Raw genomic sequence first — 25,031 nt, forward strand, 5'->3', positions numbered from 1 at the left:
GTTACAGATGGGGGGTCTTTCTTTTGTGTAATGGACCACAATTATGCAAAACACAGCAAATTTCATTGGCTACAAAAGCCAAATCTTCCAGACCTCACTACACCTTTTATTTGTCTGGTTATGTTTGGTATAAAAAAGGAATTGGAAAGGACAAAAAATAACCACTCAAGCCCAGGGACTGCATCTCTCCAGCCCTAACGTCTCTCCACTGGCTCCCGGTGACTGCAAGGATCAAATTCAAAGCCCTCTGCATCATCCACAAGGCTGTCGGGGTCCTGGGACCTCTACATCCAGCTCTCCATCCCTGAATACCGCCCAGCCCGAATCCTTTGTTCCTCTGGCTCCAACTCTCTGCAGGTCCGACGTTTCTCCAGGCAGAGAGTGGGAGGTAGATCCCCCTCCTCATCAGACTTGAGCCGGATCTTCTTAAGTTCCGGAAACTTCTCAATACCTTCCTTTTTCTACTCTGCCTTCTATCTCCCCCTCCCTTGCTAAGCTCTCCACCTGCCGCTGGTGCTGGGGCCTGGTCCCTTTCTGAGTCATACAGGGACCAGACCACCCCCCTACTAGTCCCTCCCTGCATCCTTCGCCCAGCACTTGCCTTTGGAGTCCCTTTCCCGGACTATCCCTACCCAGTCCGCCTACCCACTGCACTCTGCCTCCCCCCTCCTGTCTCCTCTTGCACTGGCCGCCTTGGCCTGTACAGCACTTGACCTTTTTCTTGTTGTTTTTTGTATGATATCCCATTCCCCTCCCCCCCCCGGCCACCCCCTTCTTTTCTTGTGGCACCTGGAAACACTTGTGTATAGGCGCCATACAACTGTTCAAACAAATAAAAATAAATCACTGTCACAGGAGTCTTACAGTACAGGGTTGCCCTTGGGATGTCATGCTATGAATAATGCCGTGTGTAGGCTGTCACATTTTTGGTATCAAAGTCATTGACATGCTGCTATAAAGCCCTGTTGCTCACCATCACCATAAATTGCTGTTTTCTTGCCTCCACTGAAAGATGCTTCAAATCATCTGGTCTGTTTTGAGGTATTTGTATGTTTTATGAGACCTTCTCTCACGCTAATATGAAAGATGTCAGTTTTGAGATTACTGAGGGATCCATGCAGTCATCCACCTTACAAGGCTGTTAGGTGGAACCTCTGCTACATAAACTAAGACTCGTGTGGATGGCGAGATGACATAACTTAACACTAAGGGAATTTCTCCATCTCTGGTGGGGACTGGAGAGAATCCATAGCAAAACAAGAAGGGTTTCCACCAGGAATTAATTACATTTATTGAATTAAATTGTTTCATATAAGAATGAATCAGTCCCTGGGTAATAGTAACTTTGCTACTGTGTTACAACAAAACAACAATTTACTTATCCCAATCATTAACTGAATTAAACATAATTGAGACATGACAAATTGTATTTCTTTTAAACAAACAAAAAAGAAAAGAAGGGTTGAAAGCACCTCCTACAATTTGCTTTGAACGGTAACAGATATACATCATGATAAAAATACACATACAGTAAAATTAATTGACATTGTGGGAATATATAGAATGAATCTAGTCAACAGACATAAATCAATTGGGGCATACCCAAAATAGTTTTAAGGATACAAAGTACATCCAAGGACGGACCTAGATCAATTAGGGCATAACCAAAGTAGTCTTCGGAATGCATAGAAGTACATAGTACATCCAGGGTCAATGCCAAGGGAAAATTCACATAGACATTTTGGCGGTGTGTAGAACTGGACCGCCTTCATCGGGACCAAAACATTTTTAGCAGCTCGCCAGGCTTGTGCATTCAAAGCCTAAGATAGCAGATCCACTACCACTAGCTGGGACTTGAGACCATTGACAGGACATTTCCCATGTGCCACATGCTCCATCTGCAAATTCAGCATAAAAATGGTTGTTTGATATCAGTGGCAACCAATGGCACCTTAAACAACATACGAATTGCAAAACATTGTACACAGTATGTTGTATACAATACCCATGCAGTTTGTGGTAAATAGGGCAAACTATGAGACCGCTCCCTATGCGAATCATAGAACACAGGTGTCGCATTAGATGCCGGAACAGCACAGCCCCTATGGTAGCCCACTTTATCGAAGTATTTTTGTATTTTGAGTTTTATATAGCGCTTTACACCAAAGCACTGTAAATGGAATCAAACAGTAGAATGGATAAGAATTAACAGAAAACTGCCATATTAACCAGAGTGAAGTAGGAGGGTAAGACCTGATAGAGTCAGGGAACAAAGAATACACTGTGATAGAACAAAGGGAAAGGTGAAGGGCATTCCAATGCAGGGGGGCCAGCAAAATGAAATCGTGATGACGGGGGACCACCAAGCAAAATTGAGAACAAGAATGAAGCGTGTGAGTGGGGATATAGAATGAAACCAGAGAAGAGAGATAATCGTGCATATGGACATAGAGAGATTTAAAGACTAGACATAGAAAGTTACATTTGAGATGAGACTGGAAAGAGAACCAGCTAAGAGTAGAAAGTGAAGAGGAAATAGATTCACAAGGGGCTAGAAGGAATAGAGGCATTGAAAATGGATTTAAGGGGATGCTGTTGAGAAGCCAGCAGGCATGGCAGCTTAGCTTCATGCTCCGCAACACAGCAGAACATTTTACAGAATCGTGGCAGATCCAGGCTCTTAAATAGCAAATATTTCCAACAATACGTTCCGGAACCACTGGGGAAAAATCGACTCAACTCTTGACCACGGAGGAGTCTGCCTCACCGAGCCCCGGCCGTTTGGTCTGCATGCGCGTCTCAGAGGGGAGGAGGCCTGCTGAGGCCCGGCTGCGAACATCATTGTGGTGCAGTAAAACACAGCCAAATTCGCCAGAGCCCCACCTGTACAGATCCTGTGACCTACGCCTGGCTCGGTTCCCCCTCCTATCTGTGGGACGTCCCGGCATGCACCACCGGATCGGGGGCCTCCCGGGCGGCTAAGGGAACTCCTACGCACCAGCGCCTGACTAAACCAGACCTCGACTGCTCCGGCTTCACCATCAGGCCTTCCTCCCCCTCTCCCGGGGCTTACCTCGCCACGGAAACCTAATTCAACTAAGGTCATCAAGATACTGAACTGGCCCTCCCTCCCACCCCCCAGCCGGGTGAGGCCACTTCACCGGCCCCTCTTTAGGGCCCTCCCTTCTTCTCCAGCATGGGGTCTGGCATGGATTCACATGCTCAGGAATATTCCCCGTCGTCAGGCCGGGAATCCTCGGTATAGAAAAAATCAGTATCGGTTTCGTTTCTGATCTGTCTTTCTCAGTAGTAACCAATCACTGGTCTCAGGGTCATACTGCCCCCAGCCAATGACTGCCCTCTCCCTAAGCCCCTCCCCTGGCAGCCATCCTCAGATTTTTACCGCACGTTCAAGTGTGGGGAGTCCTCGTGCTTAGCTCTCGAGCTTTTGCTGCGTTTTCGCGCTTTTTTCAGGAGATTTTCTCATTTTTTTCGGTTAAAAGAGCCTCAAGCTCCACCGTTTCTACTTCCGATCAACGGGGATCCGTTTCGGAGTTTTCTACGCCCCTCAATGCTTTTGGAGGATTCCAGAAGTTCCGAGGCCTACCCCGGTCATGGCCCAGGAGAAAGGGAGCTTGACGCCCGGGAAGCTATTCAGGACCTGCCCTGGATGCCAGCTTCAGAACGTTTTCAAGGAGGACGAGCATTCGTTATGCCTCTACTGTCTCCATGAGGACAAGACGCACAAGGAAAAGGACTGCGCGTTTTGTGGAAACATGTCGGAGCGGACCATGAAGGATCGCCACCTCCGTCTCGCCAACTGGCTGGAAGGTAAGAGCCCGCCAGGCGAGAAGAAGAAGAAGTCTGAGCGGACTTCTAAGTCCTGTGAGGGTGCTCCGGCGACAGGGGCCCAACAAAAGGCTAAGCACTGCGAGTCCGCGGGCACCGGGAGCGCCAAACGGTCGGGCTCCTTCGCTGCCAGGCAGGGCGCACCCTCCCCGGCGCCATCAACCACGAGCCAACGCTCTGGCTCGGGTAAGAGGAAGTCCGAGAACCCGGCGAAGCTTCTGGAGAGGCCCCGGTCGATCTCGAAGACTCCGGCAGAGGGGGAGCGAGGCTTGGACCCTCCCCCGAAGGTGAAGGCCCCGGGCTTACAGAAGGTGACGTTGGCCGTGATTCACCCTGCTAGGACCTCGATTTGAGGATGTCGCCGCGGCCCTGGCTCAGCCTGTGGAGGCTACACCAGTGGAGGCGCCCTCAGGTACCAGAGTCTCCCTGCCACCGCGGAGGGAGTCGTCTTTCAGGCCCATCGAGAAGACCCCGACGAAGTCCTCGTTGGAAAAAGGGGGGGCAGGGGGTGGTGGTCGTCGTGGATACGGACACAACCTCTGAAGAGGAGCTCATCCAAGTCGTGGAGGAGACACAGCCCATCGGGAGGGATCCCGACGAGGGCGACGGTGACGCAAACGAGGCTCCTCAAGAGCCCTCGCGCCCGTCGTTTCCGGCGTCGCAGGACATCTCGGCGGCCATTTTGTCAGCCATCCAGTCCTTATGCTCGGAGATAAGGACTAGGTTGCCCCTTCCCCCGACGGAGGAGGCTGAGCCAGACCTGACGGAAGATCCGGAGCCAGGACCTTCGGGGAGCCCACTGCCTAAGAGGAGGAGGACGCACCCTAGGCCTCCTCTCCCGCCTCTGCGGCCTTCTCTGCCTTCCCCCCTGTCCACTACCCATGGGGATGATACAGGCATGGACACGACTATGACGGGTATGGATGACGACGGAGGCGATGACGGGACGTGTCCCCCGTCGCCCCCTGCCCGGGCGTCCCCGCCCGACGAGATTGGATCCTTCCTTGCAATGATCTCCAGGGCATCCGAGCTCTTCCAGCTCTGCCCCGAGGAAAAGAAGGAGGGGTTCCTTTACCAGCGGCGCAAGGCTAAAAAGAAGACGGTCCTCGCCGTACCGCTTCTTGATGACATCTGGGATGAGGGGCTCGCCCTCCTCAAGAACCCTGCCACGGCTCCTGCGAAGAGGGACCGGTACGAGAAGAAGTACCGGGTCCCCGACGCTGCCCCCTTGTGCCTTAGAGCGCAACTTACCCCGGACTCGGTCGTCTCGGCGGCGGCCAAGAAGAAAGCGGGGGGGGCATCGGCCCCGACTTCAACCTCCCCTCCGGACTGCGAGGGTAGGAAACTGGACGCGATGGGACGACGGGTCATCTCATCTGCAGCGACGACCATCAAGGCGGCCAACGCCCTGGCCATCGTAGCCCTCTACGACAGGGAGTTGTGGTTTAAGATCGCCCCTCTGTTGGACTTCCTTCCGGATGCCAAGAGGGCTGGGGCCCTGGAAATCTTGCAGGAAGGTGAGATTGCCTCGAACCACACCATTACGGTGGCTATGGACATCGCCGAAACCGGTTTCCGTCAGTTGGGCAACAGCGTTTGCCTGAGACGACGAGGATGGCTCAGGGCGACGGATTTCCGCGAGGACGTTCAGACCAAGGTTTTGGACATGCCCTTCGATGGGAACAACCTTTTCGGCAAGGCGGTTGATGAATCCCTTCAGGCGATCAAGACGGACACGGAGACGGCCCGTGCACTGGGGGTGCTCCAACAGCGACGGCTGTCCTTTCGGAGCTCCGGAGGCAGACAGGGTGCCTCCAAGGGAGCCGGCAGCAGCTCCTCTACTTACCGTCAAGCAGCAAGGTCTTCATCGCAGGAGGCCTACAGGGGACGCGGCAAGTCAGGTGGATCCCGCCGTCGTCGCCATGGTGGTCAAGGAGGCAAAGCGGCCTCCAAGCAGGATTGAACCGTCCGTCGGGTCGGGCCCCCGCCGAAGCACCCCGGTGGGAGGCCGGCTGACGAAGTTCGTCGGCGTGTGGGAGTCCATCTCCACCGTTTGCTGCTGGACGCCCTGGCCCTGGAGCACGCCCTCGAGTTCCAGAAGAGGTGCCCCCGCATTCCTCCCGTGGCCAGGAAGGAAAATCACGTCCCTCAACTGCTGTTGGAAGTACGGGCGATGCTCAGGAAAGGCGCCATCAAGCTCGTCCCGAAGAGGCTTCGGGGCTCCGGAGTTTACTCAAGGTACTTCCTCGTGAGGAAGAAGACAGGAGAATGGCGTCCCATCCTGGACCTGCGACGACTAAACAAATACATCAAGGCACAGAAGTTCCGGATGGTCACCCTCCAGCACGTGCTGGGACAGCTGGAGGAGGGCTATTTCCTGTCGTCGTTGGATTTGGAGGATGCTTACTTCCACATCCCTATTCTAAAGAGGCACAGAAAGTTCCTCAGGTTCGTGGTCAAAGGGCGGCACTACCAGTTCAAGGCCCTCCCGTTCGGATTAAAATCAGCGCCCAGGGTGTTCACCAAGTGCCTAGCACCGGTGGCGGCGCGGCTGCGCCTGCAGGGGATCCACGTCTACCCCTACCTGGACGACTGGCTCATACGGGCAAGGACAAGGGAGCTCGCCGTGGAACACACTGCGAAGTCCGTCCAGCTGCTCACGGACCTGGGGTTCTCCATCAACTTTCCAAAATCACACCTTGTCCCGTTGCAAGCCGCCCTGTTCCTGGGAGCACAGCTCGACACGGTGGCGCGGCGGGCCTCACCGTCAGAGGAAAGGATAAGGACCATCCTAGGAAAGGTGCAACGTCTACTGGCCATGGACGTGGCCAAAGTGAGGTCTATCAAGTCCCTCCTCGGAATGATGTCCTCCTGCATTTATCTGGTGCCCCATTGCAGACTTCGGATGCGGCCCTTGCAAGAATTCCTCGACGCCCATTGGATCCAGACGACGGGCAGCTTCGAGGACAGGATCTCGCTCGACGAAACGTTCCGTCAGGCGATACATTGGTGGGGTGTCCGCGCTCATCTGACAGCGGGAACAGGCTTCCTAGCCCCGGCCCACCAGGTGACGGTGACGACGGATGCCTCCCTGGAAGGTTGGGGAGCACACACCGGGGGCCTCCACGCTAGAGGCCTTTGGTGCTCGGAGGAGAAGATTCTCCACATCAACATCTTGGAGCTCCGCGCAGTGTTCTGGGCCCTCAGGTCCTTCCTTCCATCCCTCAAAACAAGGTGATGAGGATCTTCACCGACAACACCACCACGATGTTTTACATTCGGAAGCAGGGTGGAACCAGATCCCCTGCCCTGTCCAAGGAAGCCCAGGATCTGTGGCATTGGTCCATCGCACATGGAATGTTTCTGGTACCCTTTCATCTGGCAGGGATAAAAAACACCATCGCCGACTCACTCAGCAGGGAGCTGCGCTCGTGCCACGAGTGGGAACTGCGCCAGGATCAAGTGGACCGACTCTTCTGACGATGGGGCGAACCCCAGATCGATCTCTTCGCGACGGCGGCAAACTCCAAGTGCCGGAGGTTCGCCAGCAGGTTCCCTCAACCGAGGAGCATGGGCGATGCTTTCTCGTTCCCCTGGGACGGCCTATTCCTTTATGCATTCCCGCCGTTGCTACTCCGGCTCGTCAACCAGCTCAAGAGGTCCCGGTGCAGGATGATCCTCGTCGCACCGGCGTGGCCGAGGCAGATCTGGTTCCCGGACCTTCTGGACTTGTCAGCGTCCACACCAGTCGAGCTACCGACGGACGCGGATCTTCTTTCCAGAGAAGGAGGCGCCATTCTTCATCACGAACCAGAGTCGCTGAACTTGCAGGCCTGGCTCCTGCAGCACTAGAGTTTGGAGGATACGACATCCCGGTCGTCTGCAGAGAGGTTCTTGCAATAGCCAGGGCATCCTCAACTCTCAAGTGCTATGGACACAAATGGAAGAGGTTCTCTGTCTGGTGCCGAGCACAGAAGATTAACCCTCTGCGGATTACGGCCCCTCAAGTATTGCCGTACCTACTGTCTTTGGCCAAGGCTGGCCTATCTCACGCCTCCATCAAGGTACATCTGGCTGCCGTCTCACGTTACACCAGAACTAGAGGACGGGCGTCCTTGTGGTCCCATCGTCTGGTGAAGGAATTTATGAAAGGACTGTTCCGATCATTCCCGCCGTTGAAGGCCCCTGCCCCGGCGTGGGAGCTCAACGTGGTACTAACTAGGCTCATGGGGGCCCTATTCGAGCCTATGCATTCAGTGCCGTTGAAGTTTCTGTCGTGGAAGACAGCATTCCTCGTGGCCATCACCTCTGCACGACGAGTGGGAGAGATCCAGGCCCTGTCTTGCAAGCCTCCATACTTGACTTTTCACGACACGTGGGTGGTGCTGAGGACGCACCCCTCCTTCATGCCCAAGGTGCCGTCGGACTTCCACCTCAACAAGCCCTTGGTGTTGCCAGTTTTCTTCCCGTCGCCTTCGTCGCCGGCTGAGAGGACTCTGCACTCGCTAGATGTGGCTAGAGCGCTGAAGTTCTACATGGACGGCCAGAAGAGTTTCCGGAAGACATCACAGCTGTTTGTGAACTTTGGACCTGTGAATCAAGGGAAGGCTCTCTCGAAGACTTGCATTTCCAGATGGCTCTCCGGCTGCATCATGCACTGTCACCGGTTGGCAAACCGACCTCTGCCCGGCCGTCCGAGAGCCCATTCGACCAGAGCGATCGCTGCTACTATGGCGTTCCTGTCTGGTGTGCCCCTGCTCGACATCTGCAGGGCTGCTACGTGGAGGTCGACGCACACCTTCACGAGATTCTACTGCATCGACTGGGATTCCAGGGAGGAGTCCAGAGTCGGCCAAGCAGTGCTGCGCAACCTGTTCGCCTACGGTGAGCCTGGTGAGGAGGTAAGAGTTGCTTAATGTTGAGTTGTTGCATTGCTTGATATTGAGCCTTGTGCCACCTCCCGTGGTTGTGCATGTGTATACTGCTATGTATTCTTATATTCATGCTGGAGAAGGAACAAGTTACTTACCTGTAACTGTTGTTCTCCAGCATGGGTCTGGCATGGATTCACATGCGAACCCTCCCGCCTACCCCTCTGCCGCCCATCCTCAGATTTGGTAGCACGTGAAGTGGCAGTATGACCAAGCGACGGGAAGAAAACTTGGTCATACTGCCACTTCACGTGCTACCAAATCTGAGGATGGCTGCCAGCGGAGGGGCTTAGGGAGAGGGCAGTCATTGGCTGGGGGCAGTATGACCTAGAGACCAGTGATTGGTTACTACTGAGAAAGACAGATCAGAAACTAAACTGATACTGATTTTTTCTATACCGAGGATTCCTGGCCTGACGACGGGGAATATTCATGAGCATGTGAATCCATGCCAGACCCATTCTGGAGAACAAAAGTTACAGGTAAGTAACTTGTTCCTTCCTCCTCACTGATCACGTTGCAACCCCCCAGGGGGTCACCGGGCCTTCGCCCGCCCATCAAAGGAAGGCCTGCGGTCCCAACCACGCCAAGACTGCCCGGGTGCTGGGTGCTTGCCCCCGCTGCCTTCCCGGCCCCCATCATGCACTTCAATATCAGGCATTCTGAACCCTGATCACTGCTCCATGGGGTGAGAGGGACTGAGACCTCTCTGAGCATGTCATTGACACGGCAACACTGTGAGGCAGCCCAGGGCCACAGTTACTCAGTATGACTTCTGGAAGATACGAGACTACAAATTTGCCACATCGCTTCGGGAACCCAATGCACACAGACACATGCCTCGACACCTGCTGCTGGGGCGGAGCGAAGCGGAACCCGTCCCCCTGCCCATGCAAACATCTCACAGCTTGGCTCATATACTAGACCCCTGGATCACCCGGCCTTCATACGGGCGGTGGAGCCCCTGCCCAAGACTCCCCCAACTGTTGATACCCAGCGCCATAACCCCCTGCATGTTGTACTTGCCTCCACAACCGACCCCTTTTACCCGCTCAACTACTGATGGTCTGTATCCGCCAGGATACAATTGTTTCCATGCTTGGGGAACTCGGGTGTGAGGAACCCCTAAACTGCAACAACACGACTGGTCTAGTGGCATACCCATCCACACTACAAATGAGGCTACAAAACTACCAGGCCCACTCTTCATAGGTTGCAGGTACGAGAACTGGCCCTTACGACTTTTGTCGCCTTAACCATCGACGCACCACCACCTAGACCGCTAGGTTATCTCTGCACTGTAGCCGCCAGCTCTACACAGTCCAGTTGTGGGCGCCCTGGGAGCGGGTTGCAACCCACATCTAAGTCGCATAACCCTGAGAAAGACCCTGTCAGCCTTCTTAACACAGCATCGGCCTTTGCTCCTCCAGGGGAATTCCCTGCTCACTCTGTGGTGCCTCTCTGCTATCCCTGACCCTGTTTTCCTCCAAAGGGGGCCCAGCTGAACACCTTGCTGCTCCTTGACAAAGTGCACAGTTAACACCCTAAAAGTGAAACCCAACGCCTGGCTGCAGGCCACAATCTTTACACTGTACAACACAATTGCATATTGTGAAGGAACCCCAACCAGAGGCACACAGAGGTACCTTTACCTCACTACAACCCGGCCGATGAGAGGGATCCCGTAGGCTACACTCCATCTCGGCATATAGAGCTTCCCACACATGTAGCAGACTTGCACCTCAAGTGGGATCCGACAGCCGGGGTGACCTACCGCTGCATCAGAAAAGCCACATACATCTCTGCACGACGGGACTGGGAGACGCAGTGTACCCCACATGTGAATTCTCCAAGGCCTCCCATGATATAATACCTCCTTGCTCCCACCCTGAGCTGTAGCCCACATCTAGTGTCTGGATCTGATGCTCGGTGCCAATTGAGTCACAGAACTGCCAAGATCCTGCAGCTGACTCCAATCTACTGGCCCCACACCATAGGGTCTCCTCTACTTAGCTCAATAACAGTCGGCCATCACCAAAGGGTCCGGCGGTGGGAAGAAGGCGGGCACAATTGACAAATGTGCTAAGGCAACCCTGCGGGAAGACTCAAACCAACCTCGACAATAATCATCAGATCCATCCACCTCTCATTCGTCACCCACGCCTGGCCCGGACCTCACGGGCATGATGGACGCCATGGTGAAGGGCTTTGCAGCTTGCATGAAAAACTGGACGACATCAACGCCAGTGTTGCCTCGATCCATTCTCAGCTGGCACAGGAGGGAGCCAGGATAACCGAGGCAGAGGACAGAATTGGCACCAAAGAAGATAATATTCACTCACTGCAGGACACAGTGGCCACCCTTTCCAGAGACCTGAAACAAGTCAAAATCAAGTGCGATGACCTTGAATCGCGGTCCCAGAGAAATAATGTTAGGATAGTGAGGGTCCCGGAAAATGCGTTGACCGGTAATATTGAACTGTCATTCGAAAATTGTCCATATATTTCCAGACTTCTTTATTCCTGTACAGATAAAGCGGCACCAATTTATTGGAGTCAAAAAGATGCTCCGGGAACATAATGTACAATACGCAATGTTATTCCCAGCCCACCTCAAACTACAGTTCCGAGGCAAGCTGTACTTGTTCACGGTACCCCGTGAGGCCGTGAAATTTATTGAAGCGCAAATCCTGATGCCTAGCCTCCCAGAGGAGCCGCAGAGGAAGACTGACCATCCTATTGCTTACTCTGAGCTAAGATCAATGCCTATATTTCATGTAATGTTATGTGCTTCTTGTAACCTTCATTAAGCTCGCCACCTGAACGCTTGCTATGCTTAGGACGTAAGGTCCTTTTTGTCGATGTTTGTGCGGCAATGGCGTTCTCATTTGCAGTTGCTAGTTGGAAGTATGCTGTTCTCAATCCTTATGCCCTTTTGGCATGTAGGGATAGTTGGAGTGATGGTAGGGATCTACACTGCTGGGTTGGAGGAGGCAGTGAGGGAGGGATGTGGGCACACCAAAAAGGGTTCGCAACCCGGCTCCGAGGCTATTCAATATGCCTGTTGCATAAGTTGTAACCAGAGCGCTTGTTGCGCCTACCCACCAGTATAATTGGAGGAAATTACTAAAAAACTGGCGACTGGGTTCAGAGGCACACGGATTCTTACACACATTACACTGTAGCCGCCCACGCAGACGGTGATAACCATGATCTACTGAATGAGCAATGGCACAACAGGTAAAGATACTAAGCTGGAAAATCCGGGGCCTGGGGAACTTCACCAAGTCCTGTCAAATAATTTCCCATGCACATAGGCAGAAAGCCAATATGCTATTCATACAAGAAACTCATGCCAAAACACCTGCCGCAATATAGCTACCTCATGGGGGGGGACATAGATACTTCACCTCATTCTTTCTCTACGCAATCCAGAGGCGTCATGGTACTGGTCCACAACTCCCTGAAATTAGCAGCGAAACAGACCCATGTGGATCCTGACTGTTGATTCCTTGTAATACACTGTGTCTTGGAAGGGCTAGAACTCATTCTCATAAACCCCTACTGTCCCAGCACAGATTCACTGGAATTATTTGCCCATCTCAGTGACATTCTGGCCACATACCTCAGCCTCCCCTTGATATGGGGAGGGGACATGAATCTCAACCTGGACCGCACACTAGACAGGACAAACAAAGCCCCTCGTCCCCAAACACGGGCGGCTCGCCAACTGTTGTCCATCATGCAGGCATTTGACCTTAAGGACGCCTGGCATACCACACACCCACTAGAGGGAGAATACTTTCTATTCTTCGGTTCACGATATGTCGTCCCGCATTGATCTCTTCCTCATCTCTAGCTCATTACTTGGGAAAGTGTCCGACGTGTACATTGGACCCTGAGCCCTATCCAACCACTCCCCGATCTCACTCACCCTGAAATTCAAAGCAGGTCCGTCAAGTCACCCCTGGAGGTCTAAATCCACGGCACTGCTTGATATTGTTTTCAAGGCGGACATTAAGTCTGATATCGATACTTTCTCTGAATCCAATACAGTTGAGGATACTTCCCACATCGTCCGATGGCAAGCCTTCAAAGTATACATCAAAGGCATGGCTAGGTCGAGGGCGGCAGGGGTCCTTAAATGCATCAGGAGGGAGCTCGAGAAGTCGAGAGTTTACTCAAGCACCTCAAGCAGGAACACTCTAGATCATCTGACCCTGCACTGCTGGCACAAATCCACTCCGAACTTGATAGGTTCAAGGCCATTGTCATAAGAGAAACCCAGTACTTATCTCGCCTGACAGCAGCCAAGAAGTATGGTGAAGGCGATAGGCCTAGGAGGACACTGGCGAGAGTAGTCAGATCCGAGCTTGGCAGGGACCAGGTCGACTGCATCCTGGACATGAATTGGGGACAATAAATGGTCCGATACCGACATGGTCGAAGTGTTCCGCACATTCTACCACACTTTATATACTTCATCAAAACCAAGCGATGAACAAGGCATCCAAACTTTCCTCCAGAATACCCCATTGCCCTACTTGAGTGCCCAAGTCAGAGAGGAACTGGAACTTCCGATCACCCTTGAAGAGATTGTAGCGGTCATCTCTGGCCTACGCAAAAGCAAGGCCCCGACGCCCTCACAGCCGCATTTTATCAAGAATATGCTGCAACACTGGCCCCGATACTCCTCGCGGTCTGGGAAGAATCCCTATGTCTCCATGTTCTTCCAGAATCCTTGAGGGAAGCCCTAATCATGGTAATGCTGAAACCGGACAAGCTTTGCAATTACTGCGGCTGATACAGACCCCTAACCCTCATCAACTGCGACACTAAAATATACGCAAAAACCCTGACCAACCGCCTTCTTCCATTGATGCCACACTTGGTCCACCTCGACCAGATGGGCTTCATCCCAGGAAGATCTGTTAGTCCAGATAAGATACTGGGCCTGAATATATTGTCATGAGCCAGTTTCAGACAGATATATCCACATTGCTATGTTGCATTTGAATGCCACATGTTGTAAGCATTTTGCTAGAGAAATAGGCTTGTCATACAAGGCCTTATTTAGACATATTATGTTGTTATGTTGGCATTTGACACGCATGTATGCACACTTAGAAATATGCATGAGTCCACTATGTAGTGCGTAGGCTGAGTGAAATGGTGCAATGCACTATAGAATGAATGGAACTAGCTCTGAAGCCATTCTGAGCCATTCTAAACACACAGACAGAGAGCAGCTCCACTGTTCATTCCGCTGAGATTTGTTTATGGTAGACTGTGAATCGAAGAATGTCAACAGATTAGGTCGCCTTCGCCCTAGTAGAAGCGAAAGGGACAGCCTGGTTTATCAGGCCTCCTTGGGTTTGCAGACAGCAAAAAGGTGGGAGGGAATCTGCAGCGAGTGTTGCTTTGCACAGAGAGCTTTTCGGTAGAGAGCAAGGTTTCAGCTGGATGGGAGGATGGTATGGATTTTGTAAGAGAGAGAAGGCCACATGTACAGACAGAAAGACAAGATATGCTTTGAGATGTCACGGTGACAAGAACACAGTGAGCTAGAGAGAACATGACTGACGTTGACAGACCATTTGATGCTTACTGTATTTATTTATTTGCATTTATAACGCGCACAGCTGCCCTGGGGCATCGTGGCGCGGCTACAGAATATTCACTTAGGCACAGTATACATTCTTAGGTACAGTATTACAAGATTGCAGCTTAAGTATTTGTCTGTTACATAGTATCCACAACAGGTGCACAGTTTACTTGAACAGATTAGTTTTCAATGCTTTCTGAAGGCCATGTGGGAGGGTTCTTTTCTTAGGCTGAGAGGTAGTGAGTTCCATGCTGTGGGTGCTAGAACTTCAAAACTAGACCCCCCCAGCGATGACTCTTGAATGCAGGGACTGTGAGTTATGTGTCAATGAGGTGGTTCTAGATTTATTTGATGAGGGTAAAACTACTTCTCCAGCATGGGGTCTGGCATGGATTCACATGCTCATGAATATTCCCTGTCGTCAGGCCGGGAATCCGCGGTATAGAAAAAATCAGTATCTGTTTCGTTTCTGATCTGTCTTTCTTAGTAGTAACCAATCACTGGTCTCTGGGTCATACTGCCCCCAGCCAATGACTGCCCTCTCCCTAAGCCCCACCTCTGGCAGCCATCCTCAGATTTTTACCGCACGTTCAAGTGTTGGGAGTCCTCGTGCTGTAGCTCCCGAGCTTTTGCTGCGTTTTCACGCTTTTTCAGGAGATTTTTCTCATTTTTTGGTTAAAATTGAGCCTCAAGCTCCACCGTTTCTACATCCGATCAACGGGGACCCATTTCGTGGTTTTCTACGGCCCTCAAAGGTGAAGATTTCGTCGAGGTACGCTTTTGGAGAATTCCAGAAGTTCTGAGGCCTACCCCGGACATGGCCCAGGAGAAAGGAAGCTCGACACCCGGGAAGCTGTTCAGGAGGGCACGCTCTCGAGTTCCAGAAGAAGTGCCCTCGCGTTCCACCCGTGGCCAGGAAGGAAAATCCCGTCCCTCAACTACTGTTGGAAGTAAGGGCAATGCTCAAGAAAGGTGCCATCAAGCTTGTCCCAAAGAGGCTTCGGGGCTCTGGTGTTTACTCAAGGTACTTCCTCGTAACGAAGAAGACAGGAGGATGGCGTCCCATCCTGGACCTACGACGACTGAACAAGTACATCAAGGCACATAAGTTCCGGATGGTCACCCTTCAGCACGTGCTGAAACAGCTGGAGGAGGGTGATTTCCTGTCGTTGTTGGACTTGGAGGATGCATACTTCCACATCCCCATTCTAAAAAGACACCGAAAGTTCCTCAGGTTCGTGGTCCAAGGGCGGCACTACCAGTTCAAGGCCCTCCCGTTCAGATTGAAGTCGGCACCCAGGGTGTTCACCAAGTGCCTCGCACCGGTGGCGGCGCGGCTGTGCCTGCAGGGGATCCACGTCTGCCCCTACCTGGACGACCGGCTCATCCGGGCAAGGACAAGGGAGCTCGCCGTGGAGCACACTGCGAAGACCGTCCAGCTGCTCACAGACCTGGGGTTCTCCATCAACTTCCCCAAGTCCCACCTGGTCCCCTCACAAGTCACACGGTTTCTGGGAGCCAAGCTCGACACAGTGGCGCGTCTGACCTCACCGTCGGAGGAAAGGACAAAGGCCATCCTAGGCAAGGTGCAGCGCCTGCTGGCCACGGACGTGGCCAAGGTGAGGTCCATCAAGTCCCTCCTCGGGATGACGTCCTCTTGCATATATCTTGTGCGCCTGTGCAGGCTTCGGATGCGCCCTCTACAGGAGTTCTTCGATGCCCGCTGGATACAAGCAACGGGCAGCTTCAAAGACAGGATCCCTCTCAACGAGACCTTCTGTCGAGCGATGCGGTGATGGGGCACCCGCGCTCATCTGGCGGCAGGAACAGATTTTCAGACCCCAGATCACCAGGTGACGGTGACGACGGATGCCTCCCTGGAAGGTTGGGGAGCACACTCCGGAGATCTTCACGCGAGAGGCCTTTGGCTCCCGGAGGAGAAGTCACTCCACATCAACATCTTGGAGCTCTGCGCAGTGTTCTGGGCCCTCAGGTCTTTTCTTCCGTCCCTCAAGGGCAAGGTGGTGAGGATCTTCACCGACAACACCACCACGATGTTCTACATCCGGTAGCAGGGCGGAACCAGATCCCCTGCCCTATCCAAGGAAGCCCAGGATCTGTGGCATTGGGCCGTCGCACAAGGGATGTTTCTGGTGCCTTTTCATCTGGCAGGAATAAAAAACACCCTCGCCTACTCACTCAGCAGAGAGCTGCGCTCGTGCCACGAGTGGGAACTATGCCAGGATCAAGTGGATCGACTTTTCCGACGATGGGGCGAACCCCAGATCGATCTCTTCATGACAGCGATGAACTCCAAGTGCCGGAGGTTCACCAGCAGGTTCCCCCAGCCGAGGAGCATGGGCAATGCTTTCTCGTTCCCCTGGGACGGCCTATTTCTTTATGCGTTCCCTCCGTTGCCGTTGCTGCTCCGGCTCATCAACCAGCTCAAGAGGTCCCGGTGCAGGATGATCCACGTCGCACCGGCGTGGCCGAGACAGATCTGGTTCCCGGACCTTCTGGACTTGCCAGCGTCCACACCAGTCAAGCTGCCGACGGACGCGGATCTTCTCTCCAGAGAAGGAGGCGCCATTCTTCATCAGAACCCAGAGTCGCTGAACCTGCAGGCCTGGCTCCTGCAGCACTAGAGTTTGGAGGGTACGACATCCCAGCCGACTGCAGAGAGGTTCTTGCAAAGGCCAGGGCGTCCTCAACTCTCAAGTGCTACAGACATAAATGGAAGAGGTTCTCTGTCTGGTGCCGTGTACAGAATATTAACCCTCTGCGGATTACGGCCCCTCAAATATTGCCGTACCTACTGTCATTGGCCAAGGCTGGACTAGTTCACGCTTCCATCAAGATACATCTGGCCGCCATCTCACGATACACCAGGACTACGGGACCGGCATCCTTGTGGTCTCATCGGCTGGTGAAGGAATTTATGAAAGGATTGATCCGATCATTCCCGCCGGTGAAGGCCCCTGCCCCGGCATGGGAGCTCAACATGGTGCTGACCAGGCTCATGGGGGACCCATTTGAGCTTATGCATTCGGTATCGTTGAAGTTTCTGTCGTGGAAGACAGCTTTTCTCGTGGCCATCACCTCCGCACGACGAGTGGGAGAGATCCAGGCCCTATCTTGCAAGCCACCATACTTGACTTTTCACGACACGAGGGTGGTGCTGAGGACGCACCCCGCCTTCATGCCCAAGGTGCCGTCGGACTTCCACCTCAACGAACCCTTGGTGTTGCCAGTTTTCTTCCCGTCACCTTCGTCGCCGGCTGAGAGGACTCTGCACATGCTGGACGTAGCTAGAGCGCTGAAGTTCTACATGGACCGCACAAAGAGTTTTCGGAAGACATCACAGCTGTTTGTAAACTTTGGACCTGTGAATCAAGGGAAGGCTCTCGAAGGCTTCCATTTCCAGATGGCTCGTCGGCTGCATCATGCACTGTCACCGGTTGGCAAACTGACCGCTGCCCGGCCGTCCGAGAGCCCACTCAACCAGAGCGATCGCTGCTACCACGGCGTTCCTTTCTGGTGTGCTCCTGCTCGACATCTGCAGGGCTACGAGACACACACCTTCACGAGATTCTACTGCGTGGATCGGGACTCCAGGGAGGAGTCCAGGATCGGCCAAGCAGTGCTGCGCAACCTGTTCGCTTAAGGTGAGCCTGGTGAGGAGGTAAGAGATGCTTAATGTTGAATGTTTTGGTATTGCTTAATGTTGAGCCTGTTGCCACCTCCCGTGGTTGTGCATGTGTATACTGCTATGTATTCTTATATTCATGAGCATGTGAATCCATGCCACACCCCATGCTGGAGAAGGAACAAGTTACTTACCTGTAACTGTTGTTCTCCAGCATGGGTCTGGCATGGATTCACATGCGAACCCTCCCGCTTACCCCTCTGCGGCTCTTCACTTGGTCATACTGCCACTTTACGTGCTACCAAATCTGAGGATGGCTGCCAGAGGCGGGGCTTGGGGAGAGGGCAGTCATTGGCTGGGGGCAGTATGACCCAGAGACCAGTGATTGGTTACTACTAAGAAAGACAGATCAGAAACGAAACTGATACTGATTTTTTCTATACCGAGGATTCCCGGCCTGACGACGGGGAATATTCATGAGCATGTGAATCCATGCCAGACCCATGCTGGAGAACAACAGTTACAGGTAAGTAACATGTTCCTTCTGTTGCACAACCGTGTGATACAAGGAAGAGGGGCATACACAGCAGAGTTTGGTCATCTTTCTTTTCTAGATGGGGGTTTCAGCAAACAAACCAGTTATTTGATGGTCGATGGAGGAAATTCCCGGCCTGGCACAACTCGGTAGCAGCATCCACAATCAATTGCTTGTTTTTTGGGAACATTGACATGGTGAATGTCTGCATTTTTAAGATAATACCCCCCCCCCCTCTGAGTGACCATGCGATGCTACATCTAGTACTAAACGTGGGTTACACAAAGATAGTTAAATTGGGGGGCCCACAAAACCTAGTAGTGACGGGTAAAAACAATGTGGCAAATTGGTAACAGTAATAAGGCTAATACCAGACAAGGTAACTGCAATTTCCACACTTATCTAAACTGGGAAAAACAGCGATTGAACAGGGCAAGAAATTGGTTTGAAAAAAATAAATGACCAAAAAAAGGAGCTGTACCGCTCAATTAAATTGTTGATGGAAAGATCTGTCACATTAAATAGAGACAAAATAACACAGGGGAAAAAAGACTAAAACAGATTTATAATAGATGGCTTAAGTCCCACAGACTCCAATTATGTATCAACAAAAATCAGCTTCTTTTTAAGAAACTAGTTAATAAAGACACTTGTTCAATTGTGTGAATTCTAAATTACACTGTTGGCTCCCAATCTAAGCTGCAGTCCGGTTGCGTATCAGAGGAAGTCTGGGTAGAATATCTGACCAATAAATTTAAAGCAGTCTCTGATTATTTTTCTAACTCCCAAAGTAACGCTCTGAAGGCAGCTGGCTGGACGTTCTCATTCGACAAAACAGACATTGAATTGGTAATTGGGGAGATAAATAATTCCAGAGCCAGCGGACTGGACGGAGTTGCTAATAGAATATATAAAGATGATCCCACTCCATGGGCAGGTATTCTATTTAAACTTTTTTTGCATATTGCAGCAGGGGACTCATGCCCTAGCTATTGGCAAAGATCCCTGTTAGTTCCTATTTTCAAAAGAGGCGATAGAGCTGTTCCATCAAGTTACCTTCCAATTGCTCTGATCTATTCTTCAGTAAAAATGTTTGCTAAATTGGCTGTCAAGAATCTAAAAAACTGGGCTGAGTCCACTAAGCAACTTAGCCTGTTACAAATAGGGTTCAGGAAAGGTGTGCAGACCTTAATGAACACCCTAGCACGTTGTTCATGTACCTCCAATATAGGAGGGAAGTTTGGGAAATCCTTATACGTGGCTCTTATAAGTGGCTGTGATAGATATATCAGCTACGTTTGATAACATTGACATCAGTAACCTATGGCATAAATTAACTAAGTGAGATATTAACCAGGGTCTCCGACACATGAAACAGCTATTATATACTGAAAACCCAATGAAAGTTAGACCGAACACCTCCAAGACCTATCCAGCGCATACCTATTCAAAAGGAGTGTGCCAAAGGTGTGTTTTAGCCCCCACCATTTTTAACCTCTACTTAGCTGATTTATGAGAAGAAAGTAAATCCTGGAAGAGCTATGCCCCGAGATGGTCAGACCTGAGGGTAAATGTCATTGCCTATGCCAATGATCTCGTACTGCTAGACTGCACCCTGGCAGGACTTCAAAGGCTCCTAGAAGGAGTGGAGGGTTATCTGGGAGATGATCAGCTGACGATTAACCGCCCTTGTAATGACATTCACCACCAGAGTAAAAAACAGGCCATATACTTTGAGATTGAGGAAGATGCCAGTTACCAGGGTAACAACAGTAAGCTATCTGGGTTTCTCCATATCATCTAAAAGTCCATTTAAAAACCACAAAGAGAAAACGAAGGGGAACATTTTTTTTTCAAGATATTTTTATTGCATTTTATAAAATAAACATATGACAACAATGGGACTAGAAATGTGTCCCTCTCCCCTCCCTCCCCCCGCACCCCCTACCCCTCGCTGGCTTTACCCTTATTGCATCAAATAGGAATGTGCTCAGCATAGTCTCTCATGTGAACATATCTAACATTCTGATTTTGTGTGTGCACCATTGTAGCATATAGTCACTTTGTAAGTGTTCTAGCACTGGGCCCCAGTCTGTTCGGAAGTTTTGCCAGACCCCTTGGATGTTATAAGTTATTCGCTCCGTTGCTATATATTGCCAGACCCTCTGTAGCCACTCTAGAGTGTCTGGTGGTGATTTCTGTTTCCATCTGTGAGCTATTGTCACCCATGCAGCTATTAGGAGACCCATAAAGTTCCTCTTCTGGGTTTTCGTCAACGTCCTGTCCTGGGGATCCCACATGCCACATATCCACACCTCTTCGCTCAAGTGTTCTGCCCCCATAAACATCTCCTGCATTTGGGATTTTACCTCCTTTCAGAAGTCTTGTAGTTTTGGGCAGTCCCACCAAATATGTCTCCATGTGCCCTCCGCCTCACAATCCCGCCAGCATTTGTTTTGTTTCGTTGCGAACATTCTATTTATTCTTTCTGGCGTATAATGCCATTGGATCATTATCTTCAACCACGTTTCTCTCTGTTGAAACGCCCGTGTCCATTTTGGAACTATTTGCCAGAGATATTCCCATTGGGGTTTTGTGATTTCTTTCCCCAGCGTGATCTCCCAACGTTTCATATATTTCCATTTGATGTCTTCCGCCTGGGCGTTTATATATTTGTAGAGTGTTGAAAAGAATTTCCTGGCTCCCGGGTGTGACATAATATATGTTTCAAAAGGGGTAAGATCTCTTGTTGCCGCATGTTATTTTTGGGGTGGAGAGCCAATGGTGAAGTTGTCGTATTTATATCTGTCTTTTTCCGCCAGACCTAGGAGAGTTTTGCAATCGCAAATGTTCTTATCTGGTTGTCTTCAAACATATCACCCACCTTGATGCATTCCGCTTCACTCCATTTTTTTAATTAATCTTTCTTTGTGCCTGGTTTGAATTCCGGATTCTCGAATAGCGGCATGAAGGGTGCCGGGTTTATTGTTAGGGATTCTTTTTTTGTCGCCATATTCCATATTTCCAGTACCGCTCCCGTTATTTAGCTAATTTTGAGGTTTGGGTGTCTGAATTCGGGGCTGGTCCACAGCATCTGTTCTAAGCTTTTTCTTGCCACTGCCCTATCTTGAGCTGCCCAAATCTTCTCTGAGTTATCGGGAATCCATTCCTTCAAGACCCACAGTTGTGCTGCCTCATAATATTTTCGGAAGTGTGGGAGAGCCATCCCTCTTGCGTGTCTTGGGGCTGTTAGAACTATGCTGGAAACTCTTGGGGTCTTGTTTTGCCATATGTATTTATTTACCATTTTGACTAGTGATTTGAAGAACATGGGTGGAATTTTAACGGGGAGTACCTGAAAGGAGTATAACAGTCTGGGCAGTATTGTCATTTTTATCACTGTTATTCTGCCCCACCATGAGATCGACAAAGGGTTCCAGTTGCCCAGGTCTTTCCTCACCTGCTCTAATAGTTTCGGGAAGTTTCCTACATATAGACCTTGCAACGTGTTGGTGAGTGTGACCCCCAGGTAGCTGATCCCTCCTTCCGCCACTTGGAGTTGTAGTTCCCTTGCACACTTCTGTATTTCCTGTTCGCCGCCTGCCAGAACCATTAGCTCTGATTTTTGTTTATTTATCTTCAGGCCCGAGACCTGGCCGAAGTTTCCTATCGTTTGTATGATTGGGGGTAGGGATTTTTCGGGTTCTGCCAGGGTGATCAGCATGTCGTCCGCGTATGCTGCTATTTATCCTCCCATCGTGATGCCTTGGATATCGGGTAAGTTCCTTATTGTCGCCAGCAGTGGCTGCAGGAATATTGCATATAGAATTGGGGCTAGGGGGCATCCCTGCTTTGTGCCTCTTTCAGTTCTTATTGTGTCTGAGAGTTCCCCGTTCACTGCTATTCGAGCTGTAGGTGAGTTGTAATTAGCCCGAATCATATTGATGAACGATTCTCCCAGACCTAATTTTTCCAGTGTTCTGAAGAGCATGGACCACTCCACACGGTCAAACGCTTTTTCCGCGTCTATTGCCAGGAGGGCTGCTGGTGTGCCAAAGATCCCCACTTTCTCTCTCGGGTGGGAAATTCTTCTTATGTTGTCGTGTTGTTGTTCTGTTCGGGATGAATCCCAACTGGTCTTGGTGAATCAGCCTGGGGAGCAGGGGCGTGAGTCTATTGGCTAGAATTTTTGTATATAACTTAGCGTCCAAGTTAATTAAGGCGATGGGGCGGTACGAGGCTGGGTCTTCCGGATTTTTCCCTTTTTTATAGAACACCAGAATTTTCGCTTCATTCATAGTGTTTGTGATGTTGGCTGTGTCTTTGAATGTATTGTAGAGCTCAGTGAGCACCGGATTAATGGAGTCCGCGTAGGTTTTATAAAAGGTTGCTGTAAAGCCGTCCAGCCCCGGGGCCTTGTTTTTGGGGTAAGTCTCTTATCGCCTTCGTGACCTCCTCTATTGTTGTTTGTGCGTTGAGGGTTGCCTGCTCTTCTGCCGTAATAGTTGGAAGTGTTGCGTTGTTTAAATAATTTATCTGATCCGCCGGTGTTGGTTGATCCGAGGCATATAGTTTTTGGTAGTAGACTCTGAATATTTCTTTTATGGTCTTTGATTGTGTGCTCACTTGGTCATTGTTATCCTTTAGTGCCTTCACCGTTTGTCTTTGTCTGCCTTTCAATTGTCTCGCCAATAGTTTGTCTGCTTTGTTGGCTCTCATGGCGTACCAATGTTTCAGGTGTAGAAGATGGTTTTCCGCTCTTTTGGTTCGGATTGCCTCCAGTTGACCTTTTATATGTCTGTAGGCTCTTTTCAATTTCTGGGTTTGCTTATTTGTCAGTTCTGCCCGGATCTCAGATAGGTTATGTTCTAATTCTTCTTCCCATTTATGGGATTGCCTGTCTTTTTGTGCTTTTAGAGCTATCAGGTGACCCCCTATTACTGCTTTGAAGGCTTCCCATATTGTGTCCTTCTCTGTTTCTGGGGAGCTGTTCTGGGTGAAGTATTCTCCAATGTAACCTCTAACTGTTTCTCGCATCACTGTGTCTTGTATTATATCACTCGGGAGGGTCCAATGCCATAGTCCAGATTGTTTGCGGATTGTCGGGATTGATATAGATATGGGTGCATGGTCCGAGATTGAAATTGGGCCCGTCTCGACTTCCTGTATTTCCCCCAGCAGGCTCACCGATACCCAGATGTAGTCTATTCTGGAGCTCGTGCCATGCACGTGGGAGTGATATGTGTAGCCCGGTGTTGGGCCTCTTATTTTCCGCCAGACATCTTCTAGTGCTAGGTTGTTCATGGTGTCCTTTAGGGATTGGGACGGGGTGCCTTGGTGTGTTATGTTTGTATTTGATCTATCTTCTTTTGGTATCCAGGCCATGTTGAAGTCTACGGCTAGGATCGTCTCTTTTGTGTGAAGTGTCTAATTTGTTCAGGGCGTCTTTCAAGAATTGGTCCTGGCCCGTGTTTGGGGCGTATACCGTGGTGAGTGTTAAATGCCGGTTCTCGATTAGAATTTTTACTGCCAGGAATCTCCCTTGTTTGTCCTCCAGTGTGTCTCGTATTTAAACGTTGAGGCAGTCGGCAAATGCTATTAGGACTCCTTTTTTTTTCTTTTCCCCATCGTTTGCATGGAGCATCCGATTTATATCCTTTCAATCGAATTTTCCCTTTGTCCTTTTTCTGTACATGCGTTTCTTGCAGCATAATTATGTCGTATTTCCCCTGGTGTAGCTGGTGTTCTACTTTCTTCCTTTTGACTGGGGAATTTAGTCCCCTGATATTATGTGTTAAGATTTTCATCCCCATCCTGAAGCGATTTTCTCATTATTTATTGGATCCCTTCCGGTTTTGGTGCCGCTTGTCTTTGACTGAGTGTCAGTGAGTTCCCTTCCCCTTCGCTGACTTTGTCCCATCCCTATCCCCTTATCCATTCCCTTCTCTCCATTAAATAACCCAACAAAACACCCCCCGCCCCCTCCCTTCCCCTTGGAACTGTCCTGAGGAGGGCTCTGGGCCCTATGATCACTTGGGTGTGTTGCCCTCCGTGCCATGCCCTCTCTGACTCAAGAGTAACTATGTCGTGAGGAGTCCTAAACCTCACTTAACGTCTCTTCCAAATAGTGTGTGGTCCCAGCTCGCTGCCACTGAGTAGATACCTGTGGTGGCGTATTGATCCTTGGTTTTCTGTTGGAATTCTGGTGGTCGTTGTTTGCACTCCTCGTGGAGGGTAGTGGCTGTTATTTGTGTTTAGACGAGGCCGTGGGGCGTTTTGCGTTTGCTTTTATTGAGGTCCAACCCCTGGGGGCTCTTCTTCCCTGGTTTGGTTCTCTATCTTTGGGCTGGGGGACTTCCTCCTCCTGTAGGTTCATGATTCGCTCCCCTTCCTCGACCGTGGTAATTCGTTGTTGTTTCCCTTCCCATGTGAATAAGAGACCAAATGGGAAAGCCCATTTATATT

At 50.9% G+C, this 25,031-nt stretch overlaps 1 protein-coding gene across 4 annotated transcripts in view; it reads left to right on the forward strand.

Annotated features, from left to right (window-relative positions):
• Positions 1 to 25,031, forward strand: part of MCM9 (minichromosome maintenance 9 homologous recombination repair factor) — a 907,286-nt gene that overhangs the window by 549,967 nt on the left and 332,288 nt on the right. The window lies entirely within an intron of this gene.

This window comes from Ambystoma mexicanum, chromosome 4p, assembly GCF_040938575.1.
Source record: "Ambystoma mexicanum isolate Mex_15411 chromosome 4p, UKY_AmexF1_1, whole genome shotgun sequence".
Lineage (NCBI taxonomy): Eukaryota > Metazoa > Chordata > Amphibia > Caudata > Ambystomatidae > Ambystoma > Ambystoma mexicanum.